The sequence below is a fragment of the Tachypleus tridentatus genome, chromosome 9 (assembly GCF_004210375.1).
Source record: "Tachypleus tridentatus isolate NWPU-2018 chromosome 9, ASM421037v1, whole genome shotgun sequence".
Classification (NCBI taxonomy): domain Eukaryota; kingdom Metazoa; phylum Arthropoda; class Merostomata; order Xiphosura; family Limulidae; genus Tachypleus; species Tachypleus tridentatus.
Genome location: NC_134833.1, coordinates 126989947 through 127009048, shown reverse-complemented (window position 1 = coordinate 127009048; position 19102 = coordinate 126989947). Strand labels below are relative to the sequence as shown.

Here is a 19102-nt window from a genome sequence, read left to right as displayed (position 1 = left end):
AGATAGCCCTCGTGTAGCTTTGTGCGAAATTCAAGAAACAAAAAAAACTTTATCTAGTTACTGGTTTTATTGTTGTTTTGAATTAAGCACAAAGCTTACACAATGAGCTATCTGTGTTCTATCTACCACGGGTATCGAAACCCGGTTTTTAGCGTTGTAAGTCCGCAGACATATCGCTGAGCCACATAAGGAATTTACTGAATTTGATGGTGAGAGGTAATTACATCTATTATCACCAAAGTCTTCAGCGTTCGTAATGATTCATTTTGTTCAGAGTTTTGCAACACTAACTTATTGATCTATTTCGTAGTCTGTCTTACAGCTTGGTGATGTAAGAATGCTGGATTTGCGTATCTAGGAATTCTGTATATTTTAGTGATTATTGTATTTTGTATTGTTTGTAGTTTGTGCATATGTTATTTGGTTACACTCAACCATGCTTGGCAGGTATACTCTGCCAATTGGACTATGTAGGCTTTATATAATTTACATGAATAGAAATCCACAAATGATTATTCGAAATCCCGCATCAAAACTACGTAATTCACGAAATGTCTTGGTGAATTTTAGTGGTTTCCTTTGAAGAAAATCTTTTATTTCGTTATTTTCCATAATGACTAATATTATGTAGTTTTGTGAATAGTTCTAGAACTTTGCTTATTACGTGTAGATTTGTAGACAGCCTTAAAATAAAAATTCCTGCCTAAAGTTTGTTCAATGTGATTTTATCTACAATTTACTTGACGAATTACCAACTTGAACTGTAAAGTTCTATATTTTCCTGACAGAGTTTTCTCTAGTTTTTCATAAAAACGCCACCAGGTAGCCGCGAGCCACATATCTTAGAATGTAAAAGTTCATTCCAAAGAACGTGCTAGTTTAAATGGTAGGAAAAGAATAATGATTGTTTCCGTGATACGACGTAACACATGGTGGCGCTGTGTAAACCGACTGATAAATGTGTTACTTACTTTACCCAATGTTTCTAAAAAACCTTGCTAGAACGGAAAGAAAAGAAACTGACGTCAGGTTGATGAATGACATTTTCCGTTTAACATTTTGTGTTACGAACGTATAGATTTTTCGAAGTAGTTATTTCCATTTTGCTCTACTGTATACAATGTTTTGTTGTTGTTTTTTAATTTCACGCAAAGCAACACGCGGGCTATCTGCGTTAGCCATCCATAATTTAGCAGTGTAAGACTAGATGGAAGGCAGCTAGTCATCATCACCCACCGCCAACTATTGAGCTACTCTTTACCAACGAATAGTAGGATTAACCATCACTTTATAACACTCTCACAGCTGAAAGGGTAAATATGTTTGGGTAGACGGGGATTCGAACCCGCGACCCTCAGATAACGAAGTCGAGTGCCTAAACCACCTTGCCATGCCGAGTCGTTCTATACAACCCCACTATAGCTTGAGAAACCTGTAGAACTAAATATTCTATTTTATCATTCTTCTTAAATGTCTCTGACAACTTTCTTGTTTTATAGCTTCGACTTGTGATCACATATCAGAAATGTCGTTTTGACACTCGAAGTTTTAATGTCTAGTAGTCATGCTCGTGAAAACTTGGATATCAAAAAACTAAACGTTATACAACTTGAAATGTAATAAATACCTTTAGGCCTAATCTTTAAATAACTAAAAGAATAACATCTATGGGTGTGTGGGAAAATTTCTAAAGAATGGCAAATAAAATTAGGAGCAAGGTAATTCGGACAGGATGACATCACCACGGGGGTGGAGTGTATATTGTAACATGAAATATTTTTGTGGTTTGCTTGTAATTAAACACAAAGCTACATGATAAACTATCCGTGTTGTGCCCACCACGAGTATTGAAAACTGGTTCCTAACGGTATAACTTTTAGATATACCGCTTCGCTGCTGATGGCCGTTATTTATGTAATGGATCTGTCCATCCGTCAGAGTTTCATCTCAGACAGTAGCGTTCGTGTGTTAAGGTTCTGTGTAGGAATTTTTTCATTTATATATAGACCCTTAAAGTACCTGTCAAATTGGGTTTTGGAAGTGTTGCTAGAACGGATGTCTCTTACAAAATAATTCTATCAATTTGTCATTTCAGATCAAACCATTCGACTCAAAGTGTCTTCTGCTAGAGGTATTTGGTGGATAACGTGTTGTAAAATAGGTTTAGCATCGCTGTCATTGCGACGCTCTATGCGCCTGTCAGATTCATTTAGTATTTTACGTACAGTGTACCTAATCTGATACATGAGTAGCCTAGAGTGTTCACTTAACTATTTTAATTACTTTATATGAATAGCAGTACCTTCTCAGTTTATAAAGCTACTTCGTTTCAGTACAAAATACCACAACCAATAAAATGTTTCGTACGTGGAAAATGAGTTTCCTTCTGGTGTTTGGATAAGAATCACGTTTCAGCCCGGAATGGCCAGATGGTTAGGACGCTCGACTCGCAATTTGAGGGTCGCGGCTTCGAATTCCAGTCACACTAAATATTATTGTCTTTTCAGTCGTGGGGGCATTATAATGTCATGGTGAATTCCTCTATTCGTTGAAAAAAGAGTAATTCAAGAGTCGGCGGTTGGCGGTAATGACTAGCTGTCTTTCCTCTAGTCTTACACTGCTAAATTAAGAGACGGCTAGTGCATATAGAGCTCGTGTAGTTTTTGGCGATAATCAAAACGAACAAAAAAGAATCCCGTTTAGACTGAAGTTAGTTTACCATATTCCCTTCAATTTGTCCATTACGGTTTTCGAACCAGATGTGTGTAAAAAAGAATATCATTTTAAATATATCTTTTGTATCACAGAAATCACTCTCCAGGAGGCGTTTTGTTTAGTACCAGAACCTATCAACAGAGCAAAATAATGAGAAAAAAGAAACTTTACATATTCACTACCAAACTTTAGTTACAGCTAAACTATTATACAAGCATCAACCATATGTGTTTATGATAAAGGTTACTGTAGATTGCAAATATATATATATATTATCCTATTGCTTTACAATGCTCCGTAAGGTTTCTGTGCTCAAAGCTCTAACTTAAAAAAACATGTTTTTGTTATTTAAACATAAGTGTTTGGTACTTTCATTCAATATAGTTTCTATTGAGAAAAATAATTGCATTAAAACTTGGTAACTCATCGATAAGTTTGAAGTCTTATAGCTTTAATAACAGGGTTTCGATACTCATGATTGGCACAGCACAAGTAGCCCAGTTTGTAACTTTATGCTTAAAAACAAACAAACAAAACACCAAAGCTAGGAAGTAAATAGGGACACAAAATATGTGACATTACTTGTACATCTGAAGCTAGAAATAACAAGGAAAAAAACAATCCTCTCTCTCAACTATGTTATATTTATCTTCAGGAAATAAAAAATATGTGACGTTACTTGTACATCTGAAGCTAGAAATAATAAGGAAAAAAACAATCCTTTCTCTCAACTATTTTGTATTTATCTTCAGGAAATACAAAATATGTGACGTTACTTGTATCTGAAGCTAGAAATAATAAGGAAAAAAACACAATCCTTTCTCTCAACTATGTTATATTTATCTTCAGGAAATAAAAAATATGTGACGTTACTTGTACATCTGAAGCTAGAAATAAGGAAAAAAAACAGTCCTTTCTCTCAACTATGTTATATTTATCTTCAGGAAATAAAAAAATGTGGAGCAGTCACGATTGAAAAAACAAACAGTTTAAACTTAATTACACGCTAAAATTGGTAGTAATAATTTAGTTTTGAGTTTTAAGAAAACTGACAGTTTCAGTAAGCTACTGAAGTAAAAACTAGAAAGAAGTTGTGTAATTGTAGTCAATAACAAAGTTACTTAGCAGACTTACACCGCATTATCTCTGATACAAGTTGGAAACTTATAAGGCGTCAATTTGCGCGTCTTGGGAAAATTTACGCTGGTTAAGTGAGACTTACGTTATCACTGAGTTTTGTTTTATTCATTTTTCTTACTTATATTCTCAAGCTTTGTACAATAAAAATAGTTTATTGCTGTTCTAATTAAAAGACTGGCTACCTTTTATTTATTTTAAATATTCGTTGATGGGTATTGATCAACTGGTAATAATTCAAAGAGATTGCTATGGTATCTTTCTGATAAATAAACAAATCAGGCGTGACCCAGCTTGCACGTACTGTAAATTCAAAGATTCGTGTTTGCGTCTATTGCCATAAAAATGCGTTTCGCAGTTAGAAGGTGTGGGTGCGCTGTGAAAATCACTGTTAACATCAACTCTTCTGTCCCCAGGGGGTAGCTCAAGAACTGTCGGTTGGTATTGTGCGTTAGTTGTCTTCTTTCTAGTCTATTAGTTCAAAATTAAGAATGAGCATGTGCAGTAGTCCTATGTATCTTTGCGCAAATATTCTAAATACAAACTATGTAAAAACAAGAGAGCACTATTTACAACAGCATACAGAACACCTAGATAAACGCTACTCGATAGACTCTTACATAGTTCGCAAAAGTAGTTCGTGAAGTATTGGTGGAGTGATCTGCTAAGCGAACTCGATCGTTTTTGCGTATATGACGAATTTAGTCCTAAGTACTTCTCCCCTATTAACATATATATATAAGAAATAAAATAAATTAAGGCCACCTAATGCTAGACAAGCAAATTATCATTAATTTTAATTTACTGTGAGGGTATTAAAATAATTATATATATATTGTTACGTATTACAATTTCCAATAGTTTGAAATCAAGTATAATTGTAATTTAAATTTAGAAGTTGAATGCATAAATAAATAACCCCAGTGGCACAGCGATATGTCTACGAACTCACACCGCTAGAAACCGGTTTCGATACCCCTGGTGAGCAGAGCACAGATAGCCCATCATGTAGCTTTGCGCTTAATTTTAAAGAAAAAACCAAAAGCTAAATGAATGTCGATATATATCCAGTTTATGACATTTGCCAATAAGACTGATACAAAGAGTAATACAATATACGATAACAGAGATTACAACTAATGGTTTATGCACAATGGTTTTAGAAACTTACGAACAATATTGAGTCTTCTAGTTGGTTGGAACTTCCTTGATATCTTATCGAGGGTTTGCGATTAGCAAATTAATTCTAATGTAGATGAATTTAACTTAATAACCAGCTCGCTAGTTTTGCGTTTTTCACTTATCACATGTCGAGTTTTTCACATCTGAAGTTGTATAAGGTCTTCGTAAAAATACAAATGTCTTATGTGAATTCAGTGAAGTTAAACGCTTTGTAATGTTCGAAATTTATAAACATTCCTGGTTAAATATTTAAAAGTTCCCGATTAATAAGAATTAATCATAGTTATAGCTTCCGAGGTTTGTAGTATACTAACCGTAGCAAACCAACAATATTGAAACGCCTCTTGTCGCGTCACGTTGATTACATTTATATGTGTAAGGAGAGTTTCTCGATACTTTAGTTTTGGCAACAGTATAGACGACATACTAGTGTTCACGTATATACACACACACATACATATTGTTAATTCTTACACTCGAGAATCTTCTACAAGTTCAATGAATAGACGGGAATTTCGCAATACACATTTAACAATACAAGTTGTGTACAAAGTTAAATATAAAGTTAACTTAAACACACTTTGATATTAAAAACAATATACATGGTAGTAAATCCGTCACAATGATAGAGCTTTTGTTGAAATTTAGAATTAATAAAAAATGCGAAAAATAATCTCCAGCTGTTCGTAAAATGTAAATTTTCACAAATGATTACAGCGAAGGTGTGTTTAACAAATTATATATTACTGTTATTACCTAGATGAACATGGTCTTGAAAGGTGTTAGAGTGAAAATCTGAACTAGCCAATCCCTGATCCTCTTGTAGTAATTAAGTTAATATATGTACATAAATTGTCCATCAAGTTTTGAGGGGGGAAGAAGTCAAAATGAACTTTACCCTCCAAGTTCTGCAAGATCTAAAGTCCAATGCCAACAAGAACGAATATGTAAATATCTTAAAAGCAGATAGATATATTTGTTAATGATAAAAAACGAATTAATTGGAATGGAAAAAAATTTAAATAGTTCTAAAATGTATGAAAAGTTGTTACTTCAAATTAACTGCTCCCCAGTGGTTCAGCGGTATGGTTGTGGACTTACCACGCTAAAAACCGGGTTTCGATACCCGATGTGGGCAGAGCACAGATAGTCCATTGTGTAAGTTTGTGCTTAATTCAAAACAACAACAACATCAAATTAACAACTCAGCTCGTTTGCGCCTCCTAGCAATCTCCCGCTGCTACAGCAGTAAGTCTACGGATTTACAATGTTAAAATCAGGAATTCGATTCCCCTCGGTGGACTCAGCAGATAGTCCGATGTGGCTTTGCTATAAGAAAAAAACACCCACATATTCCCGTAAATACTTTTTTGTGGCTGTGACACGTTACTTTAAAGTTGATAGTTCCAAATCGGTAACATTATCTAGATATTGACTCCCGCTGGAATAGATTTAACATAATGAATAAAAGCGTTTTTTTTTTTTTTTTTTACCTCAGTTAATACAAAAGTAAAAGCAATGAATATCGATATAGTTAGAATGATGTATTAATACACATCCTGAAGCTTAGGTTCATTAGTGGCCACTCAAATGAGTTGTACAGAGCTGCAATCTGACTTTTCACCTAGGTCACGTGTGAATAACACTCAGTTTTGATATAAAGTCTCCCAAGGCTCTTAAGAATAAACTAATGGCTTTAGGCTTCTAATTTCCGCTATTGTTGAATGAAAGCGAGATGTGGCTGAACAGATTCTTGATGTAGTTATAGAGCCTGTTAGTACATAGGTAATAATTCACCTTTAATCGTAATTCATTATGGGCTAGGTCCGGTATGGTCAGGTGTGTTAAGCCACTTAACTCCTCATTTAAAGGTCGCGAGTTCGAATCCCGGTCGCACCAAACATGCTCGCCCTTTCAGTCGTTGAGGCGTTATAATGTGACGTTGGCAAAAAAAGTAGCCCAAGAGTTGGCGGTGGGTGGCGATGACTAGCTGCATTTCCTCTAGTCTTACACTGCTAAATTAGGGACGACAAACATTATACACTTTTCTGTCGAAAAATTATTTGAACCGTGGAATGAAACCCTATTTTACGACAACATAAAGTTACGATACTTAGACAAGACTGAAAACTTAACTGGAATATTGCGTTTTATCTCTACTAAACTAATATTTTTATCTAATAGTTGCATCAAGTTAGGTAAAGGTAATCCTTTCTTCATGATTTAATTCAACATTTTAATCCGATTTTTTTCATACCTGAATTTGATTTCTATGATTTCACAGAAACTGAAATTCTCTAAAACATACAAGCATGAAAAATACTTTTCTCTGCTTGCTAATCTTAATTCACCATTTCTTAATTGAACACAGAGAGATACGGAAAGTGTTATTATGATACTGTTTGAGTTATAAAATATAGGTGATACATACACAAGCATATCAAGATAACCAGACTTTCCAGGTTGAGTAAGAGACGAAAATGAAAAAACTCTATGATGTTTTGCACCAAAACCTTGTATCACCATCACCATCATGTCTGAACACCACCTTACTTCTTTCTCTCAACTTTCATCACACCTGGTCACAGCGTTCTCCCGTTGTCACGATTTCCACTACACCTGGTCACCACTTTTCCCTGTATTCACCATTCCCACAACGTCTGATCATCACGTTCCCATATTTTCAATTCTGCTGATTTTTAGTTATTAGATTTTCCAAAGATTCCGGTGACCATAACCATGGATAAGCAGCTATTCCTAAAATAAAGAATGTCATTGTGATACAAGTTCAGGTGATCTGTAAGGAAACATTTCGTGCTACAATATCTAATACCATTTTCAGGACGAACCCAATAGCATCATAGCACGTGGCGTGCTTTTTCCAAAAACCAATTGAATGCACCTCCCTTCCCATTATTTGTTATACGTGTACGTGAAGTACTCAATCGTGTATTATGCGATTTCTAAATGCTCACACTGATAGTGTACAAACACTCTGTGTGTAACTTTTGCATAATAAACGAATTTAGATCATTAAACCAGCTATAATCTTCATGAAATTTGGCACACGAAAAAAAAACACTTTATTAACTATGAAAAATTAACCTTTGCTATGGAATTAGGTTTAATTTTCTCATAATTGTATCAAGATGGTAAATGCTTTCTTCATTTTTTACCTCTATTTGGTAATTATCAACAAGCATTTCAAACTCGAGTCTGATGTAACCGAATTTTTCAGTGAAACGTTCGTGTAGATATTTACTTCGAAGCATACTAAACTATGTTAGTAAGCATTAATTTTTTTTTTAATGAACATTATCCAATTCCTAAACGACCTAACAATCTTCCATTCTAGAACTAATGCGTTCGAAAATTTTGATACATAGGTTATAAGATGTACTGTACCCATCTTACAGATACTTTTGACTTGCAAGTTCGTTTGTTTGTAGTTAAGCATATGAATATGTATAGAAAAATAGCTTGGATGGATATTCATTTGATAAATCTTTGAGGTGGAGGTAAAAGCTTAAGGGAACGCAATACAGTGGCTCATCCTTGTGGATTTTCTGTTATAATAAACAAAGTTTGTGGTGTGATTGTGAAATAATCACAACCAGTGCAGTAAACAAAGTTTGTAAAGTGGTTATGAAATAATCACAATTAGTGTAGTAAACAAAACTTGTAGAGTGGTTATGAAATAATCACAATTAGTGTAGTTAACAAAACTTGTAGAGTGGTTATGAAATAATCACAACCAGTGCAGTAAACAAAGTTTGTAGAGTGGTTACGAAATAATCACAACCAGTGCAGTAAACAAAGTTTGTAGAGTGGTTATGAAATAATCACAATTAGTGTAGTAAACAAAACTTGTAGAGTGGTTACGAAATAATCACAATTAGTGTAGTAAACAAAACTTGTAGAGTGGTTATGAAATAATCACATTTAGTGTAGTAAACAAAGTTTGTAAAGTGGTTATGAAATAATCACATTTAGTGTAGTAAACAAAGTTTGTAAAGTGGTAATGAAATAGTTACAACTTTTGTAACTAACAATGTTTATAGAGTGGTTATGAAATCATTATAACTGTTGTTGAAGGGAAGAACAGTTCGTTTGTTTTTGTGATTAAACACAAAGCTACACATTGGGCTACCTGTGCTTTGCCCACCACGGGTATCGAAACTCGGTTTATAGTAGTGTGAGTCCACAGATAAACCGTTATGCCAGTAGGGGCGGGGAAGGACAATCCCTCTCATACTAAAACGTGGGGTCGTATAAGGAAAGTACTCTACGTAACTGATACACATTATATTGAATAATCGTACGTTATTTTATTATCTTTCCATCATTTGTGTCACAATGTCATTGTTTGTTGGTTTTGTTCGTTACTGACCCGAGGCGGAGACTAGTCTGTAGGACTGTATAACTGAGGTCCTGCGTTTCCTGTTCTGTTACTGCAAAGAATAAAATTGGGCTTCGAACATTAAAGTCGTGGATGCGTTGCAGGAGTAACTGTCAAATCCCACTGTTCGATCTGACAAGAGAAGCCCAAGATTCGGGCACGGGTGGTATTAACTAACTTTCTCACCTCTTCCCCTGGTCTAGCACTTCAAAATCAGGGACAATTAGTGAATATTTACCTCGTAGAGGCTTTCACAAAATCTAACAAACAAACCTTTTTCTGACCTATTAACTTCTAATTTTTTGAAAGTTACATGTCATATGTTTCCATGAAATGTCAAAGATCCATGCATATGCTGACAAAATTGAAAACTACATTTCTACCTTCCTAGGCAAGTTTGCTGTGTAAATTTTAATCGCACAGCAAGAGAATTGTAAACAAGGTGTGACACATAGTGGAATAAATAGTCCATGTGTTGCAGAGTTTGAAACTATGTAAGTAGACTATACTTAGTTCAGTGTTTCTGAGACCTGACATTTTAGTTTCTATTCGTGCAGTAAACAGAGTGGTTCAAAATCTGTAAATATATTATTAGTTACTCTTCATTTTTACACCAGATGGCGGGTTACTGGTGATTGATATGTTGTTGTTGTTGATTTTGAATTTCGCACAAAGCTACTCAAGGGCTATTTGTGCTAGTCGTCCCTAATTTAGCAGTGTAAAACCAGAGGGAAGGCAGCTACAGTCATCATCACCCACCGCCAAGTCTTGGGCTACTCTTTTACCAACGAATAGTGGGATTGACCGTCACATTATAACCCCCCCACGGCTGAAAGGGCGATCATGTTTGGCGGGACGGGGATGCGAACCCGCAACCCTCAGATTACGAGTCGCACGCCTTAACACGCTTGGCCATGCCGGACCAGTATAAGTGTGTGTGTTTTCTTATAGCAAAGCCACATTGGGCTATCTGCTGAGCCCACCGAGGGGAATCGAGCCCCTGATTTTAGCGTTGTAAATCCGTAGACATATCGCTGTACTAGCGGGGGGCTAATGATTGATATGCACAAATTAATTACACGTGAATAAATACCGCCAAGTCTTAGAAAATCATGCCAGACAGAATTACGTATTACAGTAATTTTTAATTTTTTTTCTGTTTACTTTTAAAGAATCTATATAAAAGTCCATCATACTACTAGTATGAGAATTGATATTCTTCTTCTAACTAAAAGTAACAGTAGTTATCTTTGGACTGCAGCCTTTTTCAACCAAAAATGTTTTCTTCAAAAGTTTGAATAATCATTTGTCCAATCAAACAACACTGTTCACAAAATTTTGGTTAACGAGAGACAACTATTAATGCCAATGGATAATAATTGTATATTTCTTATACTTTATAATTCCAAGCTAAAGTTATTAAAATTGTATCTCAGTTTTAAGTTCATATTAGTTTTTAACATGTCTGGAAAAGATTTCTTTGTTTAAAACTCATAACCTTTACAATGGTCTGCTTTTGCTGACCTCATTCTATAGATCAAATCCTGAATTTAAGTGGTTTAAGCTTCTTATACTTACTGGAAGTCGACGTCATAATTTTATAAAAAAGATGCAATATTTATTTATATTTGAAAAAAAAACTATTTAAGAAACTTAGTACTTTAAGTCGTCTTAGACGCCATCAAACCTTCAGTTTTAGGAATACTTACTGTCAAGAAGGGAAGTAGTTAATAAAATTTATACTTTTCGGAAAAAAATATTTGAAACTAATTATTTTATCATCTATAATTGTATTTTACACAGTACCTTAGGTATATTAAAACGTATTTTTTAATGTACATATTATTTTCATTAATATTATTAGATAATACTCGATGGAAGCGATGAAACTATGAACTTTAAGTAAAGACTGTAACCTCGATTTTGTACATATTACAGAAGTACTAAACATTTTTAGGGTTTACCAAAGCAAGCTTCTAAGTTATTGTGTTACAGGTATTCCTCCCTAATCTTTATAGTAAGTACCCGCGCTAACTTATGGTAACCATCATTATTTACATCCAACAAGAAAGGATGGTACGAGTGAAATTAATTTCAGTTTAAGGTGGACTTGTAAATTCGATCCGCAGCCCTTTGTTTTAAATTTCGTATTTCTATTTATTAATATTTGTTTCAAAGTACTACTAAAACCTAAAATAATTTTAAATTTTCTGAAGGCCTGCAGTAAACACCTTTTCCAAATAATAAAATAAAAGTTATTTTAACCGCTTATATACCCTGTTAAAGATTTAACCCGTCACACGAATTCTCGCTTAGTTAATGGTTTGGGGAAAATGTACTTATAATAAGTTTTGTTAAAATTACATTCTTATCTTTATATGAAAGAAATAGATGAATAAGTCACTACCTAGTAATTAGGTGCCAAAAATATTTTATGTGATTGAAAGAAGAAGTAAAAATTTAATTAATGAAGAAAATACAAAAGTTTGGTGTTTTGAACATCTACAACACTTTATGTAACATATTTGTTACACTGCTAAACTGTTGTTTAGCTTTCAATATCGCTACTTTTGAGCTTAACAGCAGAACTAATTGTTACACTTATAACGCCGCAAAGCTCAAACCCTGAGCTTTACGATCCGCAATCCGAGACGCTGCCTATTGGGCCATGCTGGACTTCTTCACGAAATGAAAATGAATACAAATCAACTGAATTTCTGTTATATGTACCATCTTTACACTGTAATAAGTTTGTTTATTTGAATTTCGCGCAAAGCTACACGAGGGCTATCTACGCTAGCCGTATCTAATTTAGAAGTGTACGACTAGAGGGAAGGCAACTAATCAGTACCACCCAACGCCAACTCTTGGGCTACTCTTTTACTAATGAATATTGAGATTGACCGTCACATTATAACGTTCCCACGGCTGAAAGGGCGAGCATGTTTGGTGCGACGGGGATTCGAATCCATGACCCTCAGATTACGAATCGAACGCTTTAACCCATCTGGCCATGCCGGGCACACTATAATAAGAAAATTATGTTGTTTACAGTTGGTATGATGCGCTTTGAAACATATCTGTTACACGTAAGTCCGTTATTACAGCATAACTTTGGTCCGCAGTAGTTTAGATCAATCAAGTTCTATGTTTGCAGGAACAGCATTTTGGGTTTCATGATAATCCTATAATTCATCGTGTTTTCTCCCAGGTTTCATAAATCATTAGATTCACGATAAGATATCAAATAATCTGAACTTAAATATTTTGGTAATCTATATATATATTGAAACACGTCCTTAAAGTTGGTATGTAATATTTACTTGTAACTGGTTTGTCACAGGTTTGATCTTCCCACCTATACTTCCTGGTTACTAGGTTACAATGGATATAATCTACCTTTCTAATATATACTGGTTATTGGTTACCAGGCATATTAGCACTATTATACTATCCTTATTCGTTACTGGGTTATAAGGGCCCGGCATGGCAAGGTGGTTAAGGCACTCGACTTGTAATCTGAGGGTCGTGGGTTCGTATCCCCATCACACCAAACATACTCGTCCTTTTAGCCATGGGGGCGTAATAATGTTACGATCAATTGCACTATTCGTTGGTAAAAGAGTATCCCAAGAGTTGGCGGTGGGTGGTGTTGACCAGCTGCCTACCCTCTAATCTTGCACTGCTAAATTAGGGACGGCTAGTGCAGATAGCCCTCAAGTAACTTTGCGCGAAATCCAAACCAAACCAAACTGGGTTATAAAAATGTCGAGTTTTACAAAAGCAAAGACTCACTGAATCAGAAGGTTCAACAACACTGTTTTTATTATTATTGACACATAAGCTAGTCAGTTTCTTCATAATGGTATTCTACGGACGCGAGGGTAACGGAACATGAATATTTATCCTATGGGTATTCTAGTCGTAATATAGAATTATAAAAACTTGCTCTATCGGTAAGGTATTGATATTGTAGCTACGGAGTTATAAAAGCTTGCCCTAATGGTAACAAGGTTATAGAATTATGAAGGTTTAACCTAATAGTGGTTCACTTGTAACAGAGTTTTAAAATTATGGCGATTTATCTTGATGCTAATCTATTGATAACGGCTTGTCCACCAAAGGAATCGAACCCCTGAGTTAGAGTTGTAAATCCGTAGACTTACTGTTATACCAGTGGGGAATTGTTGATAATGGACCTATAGGTTTATCCTAATGAAAATCCACTGGTAAAAGAATAACGAAGTTTTAATATAAGTGTTATCTTTTTAACAAGATTATAGGTGCATTAGGAGATATTGTTATAGCAATCAATCGGAAAAACGATTATCGAAATGTTAAATTATACCATTGTTTTCTCTTCTAAATTTTACCATTAAATAAACAACTGTGTTTTTAAAAGCGGGAGTAAATGTGTAAGTAACGAAAAAAATACAAAAATGTGAACTTTTACACCAAAATATTTGATAAAGAAACTAAAACTTAGCACTTTGTTTCATTTGAATTAATTTATAATTTACTTATACAAGAAAAACAAGATTGAAAAAAAAGAGAAAATTTAAAACGTAAATCATTTCCTAACTAGAAAAACAAACAAACAACATAAACTACAGCATGTATGTGTTTTCTTATAGCAAAGCCACATCGGGTTATCTGCTAAGCCTACCGAGGGGAATCGAATAGCTGATTATAGTGTTATAAATCCGTAGACATACCGCTGTACTAGCAGGGAACGTTAATTGCACCAACTGTATTGAATTTATAACCAATAGTGACTGTCTTCATACACTTCTTATCAATTTGATTTTAAAATTATTTTACCCTGATTTTTCTGATAGATAACCACTCTTGGAGTATAATATTATGTTATTAACCACACTTAGGGAGAGGAAATGATCCCCCTTTCTTACTAGTGTTTCATCAGTATTGGATGCTTTATATTTACTTATTATCTCTTTGTGAATTTCTAAAATATACTTTTGTGCACACTACAGAAAGCACAGTGGGATTTAATCTGTGCACAGCATCCAGTGAGGCTTCAGTTTGCTTATATCATCGATTGTATGACAACGGAAACAATAATGAAAATATCAATTTTTATATTAGTAATATTTGTGCCTTATAATAAACGCGTCCCTGTAGTACAGCGGTGTGTCTCCCATTTTACAACACTAAAATCAGGCGTTCGATTCACCGCGGTGGGCTCAGCAGATAGCCACATGTAACTTTGCTAGAAGAAAATAAACACCTACCTCCACAGAAGACAAAAAAAGACAAAGCAAATAATTATTTCACATTTTTAGTTTTATCTTGCTTTGTTTCTAAAATGTACCTTTCTTTATAAATCATTGTTAATTTTCATTAAGAGCTTCACAGATATATTCACAAAAAAACACGTATGCCAATAATAACTTATTCATTATCACTATATAATAAGACTCGCTACCTTCAGCGCTTTTGGGAAGTAGACATTTATTCTTTTATAACTGTAAAATCCAAGGCTCAGTTTCCCTCGGAGGGCAGAGTGAAGACAGCCCATTGTGTAGCTTTGAGTTAACAACAATAACTTTCCTTCTTCAGGGATGAGCTGAGAATAAACAGAGGGACTAATCTGACTTTATTATCAAAATGGAGTAAAATATGAAAAATAAACCAGGTTTTGAACTTACATAGTGTCGCTATTTTAATGATGGGTGAAAAAAAAAACGGGTTTTGAACTTACATAGTGTCGTTATGTTAAATGATGGGTGAAAAATAAACCGGGTTTTCAACTTTCTTAATATTTTTATGTTAATGATGGAAAACAATTCATAGAAAATAGTTTTTCACGCGGTTTTATAATCCTTTATTAACGAAAACAAAGCTGTGAATGATGTTTAGATTTTAAAGTTTTTAAGAATGATCATTGCTGGAAAGGACATAATAGAAATTCGTAAAGATATACTCGATATTCTGTTTGTTACTTTTCTATCTATGCTATGACATACTGCTTCCCTTTAAATAACGAGTTTTGAAAATCGGAAGCATGTAAGAGAAAATGCATACTGTGATGATTTTTGACATTATAAGGGCTTTGAAAATTGCGTTCATCGATTATTTTTGTTTGTTTGTTTCTGAATTTTGTGCAAACCTACACGAGGGCTATCTGCGTTAGCAGTCCATAATTTAGCAGTATAAGATTAGAGGGAAGGCAGCTAGTCGTCACTACCCACCGCCTACTCTTGGGCTGCTCTTTTACCAACGAATAGTGGGATTGACCGTGACATTATAACGCCCCTACGGGTGAAAGGGTGAGTATGTTTGGTGTGATGGAGATTCGAACCCGCGATCCTCAGATTAGGAGTCGAGCGCCTTAACCCACCTGGCCATGCCGGGGCCTCATCGATTATGAAAAGTTCTCATAAGCGTGATGTACTAACAGTGAAAGTCTATTACTTAAATATTGTTTAGTTAAAACAAACATATATATAACAATATAATTTTTGTATATATTCTAAGTTATGGCTGCAACACTGATTGGATTCTTTGTTTGAGATTAAGCACAAGGCTCAGTTGGAAATATTCTGTCATATTTCCAGTCACTTCGAATATGACCTAAATATCGTTAACATATAGGGTACTCAACTGATAGAACAATGTGTCCTTATCTATATAAGAACCACAATAGGTTTATTCATTACAGAGTTGATTTGTATTTTTCTTCTAAGTAACTAACTCACAGCGATAGGAAGTTGATATTAATAACAATAATAAAGCCACTGCAGCGAAAGTTGCTGTAATCAAACAGTCTTATTTTTTTAATCGCTTATATAATAGTTTTCTTCTTTAATAATTACAAATTTAAATGTTGTTGTTGCTGTTTTCATCATAAAGTGAAATCTCATCTCAAATTTAATTGGTTAGTTTTGGAGTCAGGACATATTTGCAAAGTAGCAAGTTCCATGATATCAAATGTAATCTTCTGGAAAATCGGGTAGAAGCCATCGCTTCAGGGCTTGTGATAAGAGCAAGAGCGCGAAGCGGGAATTAAAAAAAAAATCTGATAGACAGCCAATCTCATCTTCCAAAAGTTAATATTACCACTTGACTAATGGTTTGTACTTATTAGAAAATGGTATCACGTTTCCAGTATAAGTTAGATGATTCTGCCTGATCTAACTGAACAACTACCACGCCACAAGGACGAAGAATTTCATAGTGTATTTTCCGTGCCGTTGAATTTTTAGTCGTATTAGAATATATATTTATAAGAATAAACGATGAGTTATATATAATAGTCCTATATTTATGGTCTCCTTCAGTAAACGTACAAATACACGTGGTTATTAAAATGTGACTTTCTCAGTAAATTTATGTCTGTTGTAACGGATTTACCGTTATACGTTTATTTTGAAACTTACGTTTGTTTAAGTATATTATTTCTATGCATGTGAGTTGGATGTGTATTGCTCAAGTCACATCTGTTTTCTAAATTTGAAGAAGATTCTCGAGAGCAAGAATCAATGTACAGTTCACTAGCGTGTATATGAACATTGATGAAGTTACGAGAATCTTGTATCGCTCGTAACAAAATTAGCTAGACGACAGACATTTACCTATTGTTTGCTAACTACAATCCGTATACTATAAGCCTCGGAAGCTAGAATTGTGATTAACGCTTATTAAGCGGAAAATTGCAGAACTTTACCAGACACTTTTTATAGATTTCGAACAATATAAACTGTTTAACTTCATTTAATTAATTTCAGACTTTAGTATACTTGTAAAGGCATTATGTATTATCGTTGTTGAAATTTATGAGTGCTTCAAACTAGCTAGCTCTCAAAGGAAGTTTATAGGTGTATCAACAAAGAATTAATTTGCTCTCCGTGATCGTCGATAAAATATTCAGTTCCAGACCAGATATAAGACTCACAATTGTTTGTAAGTTTGTAAAGTTTTAAATGTAAAACCATTATTTATAATAACTATTGGTAATAGCCGTTATTGTAAACTGTGTTCAATTTTGTTTTTATATTAAAACATATTTGTGTTAAGAAAGAAATTGTGTGTATCAATTTTGTTGGCAAGTATCAAAAAATTGATTTAAGTAATTGAAGTGATCCATGACATCATAAGTATCTCACCACTGAGAGAAATTAAAGACCAGACACGTGCAGACGTGTGTCTGCTAAGAAAGATACAGGGATAACTATTGAATGTCATTCCCAAAAAAAAGATGAGGCAATTTGTACAACTGTCCCTGGAATCAGGTGCACGAGAACTCCAGGTTCCGGGGATAGTTTCCAGATTGCCTTATCTTTGGCCTGGCATGATCAGGTGATTAAGGCACTCGACTCGAAATCTGAGGGTCGCGGGTTCGAATCCCCATCACACCAGACATATTCGCCCTTTCAGCCGTGGGAACGTTATAATGTGACGATCAATCCCACTATTCTTTGGTAAAAGAGTAGCCCAAGAGTTGGCGGTGGGCGGTAATGACTAGCTGCCTTCCCTCTAGTTTTACACTGCTAAACTGGGGACGGCTAGTGCAGATAGCCCTCGTGTAGCTTTGCGCGAAATTCAAACCAAACCAGAGTTATCTTTTTCTAAGCGAATGACTGTAATAGTCCTAGACCCGGTAAGTCTTTGGCTACAGTTCTTACTCTTTTTTTTGTTTTGATAAATTTTGAGAATTTTGGTAAAAAGCAATGTAGACTGTAATAAATTATTATCCATCTAATATATATATACTCTCCGGTTGGTAAAATAACAAACACCCTTTTATTTAACAGTGTAGTTTAAATGTAGTTTTGTCTTTTATTTCTGGGGTGAAATGAGTATTTGTCAAGCACAAAGAAGAGTCTGCAGAAGCTTTCTGTGGAGATCTTCCTGCCTTCTTTATCTTTATCTAGAAGATTAGTTGATTTAAACTAATCAATATAGATTATAATTACATTTTTACTGCAGTTTATGCGCCAAACATAAAAATTTATGTTAGTTAGGAAACATATTATGCTAATATAATAATTTTATTATTACAGAAAACGTAAGCGAGTACATATGCGTACTTTGTTACACTTAATACTGAACAGACAAGGGCATGAACTAAAACTTAACATACCGGGTTGTCGATCAGGAGGTCCAAGGTTCGAGATGTAATTTATTATTTAATACGCTTCTATTTTTCAGCCATATCTTTGTCTACCTGCGACAGCCAATCCTGTTATTCGGTTAAAAGTTGTTGTGTAAGCATCGGATCTTGCTGGTTAGGAACGCTATTCCAGGTCAGCATTTCTAGATACTAAATGGGATGACAGTGCCCGTACCTAGGGCTTTACCCCATTTGCCAATAAAGCTCCTGTTCAGATTAAAAGTGCCAATTCTTTGAATATCTTGTCCTGGACATTGTTGTTATTTTTAAGAACTATGAGAGTTAAAGCTTGTTTTAGTTTGATTTAGAATGTTTTTCTCAAACTCAATAACTGGTACAAATACCTGCTTACACTTTAGCCATAGGACTTCATTCTTTAATAACACAATGTTTCAGTTATTTTTATCTACGCTTTAACATTAACACCGATAACGGTTTTATCTATAAGTGAAATAAAAGGAATAATAGCCAACAATATGTACGTGTCTGAAATTTATTTGATTAATCAGTATATAGAATTGGGAATTATGATTTCT

At 34.4% G+C, this 19102-nt stretch overlaps 1 protein-coding gene across 7 annotated transcripts in view; it reads left to right on the top strand.

Moving 5' to 3' along the window:
* Window positions 1-19102, top strand: part of LOC143226319 (tumor protein p53-inducible protein 11-like) — a 304810-nt gene that overhangs the window by 171645 nt on the left and 114063 nt on the right. The gene's annotated exons all lie outside the window — the stretch shown is intronic.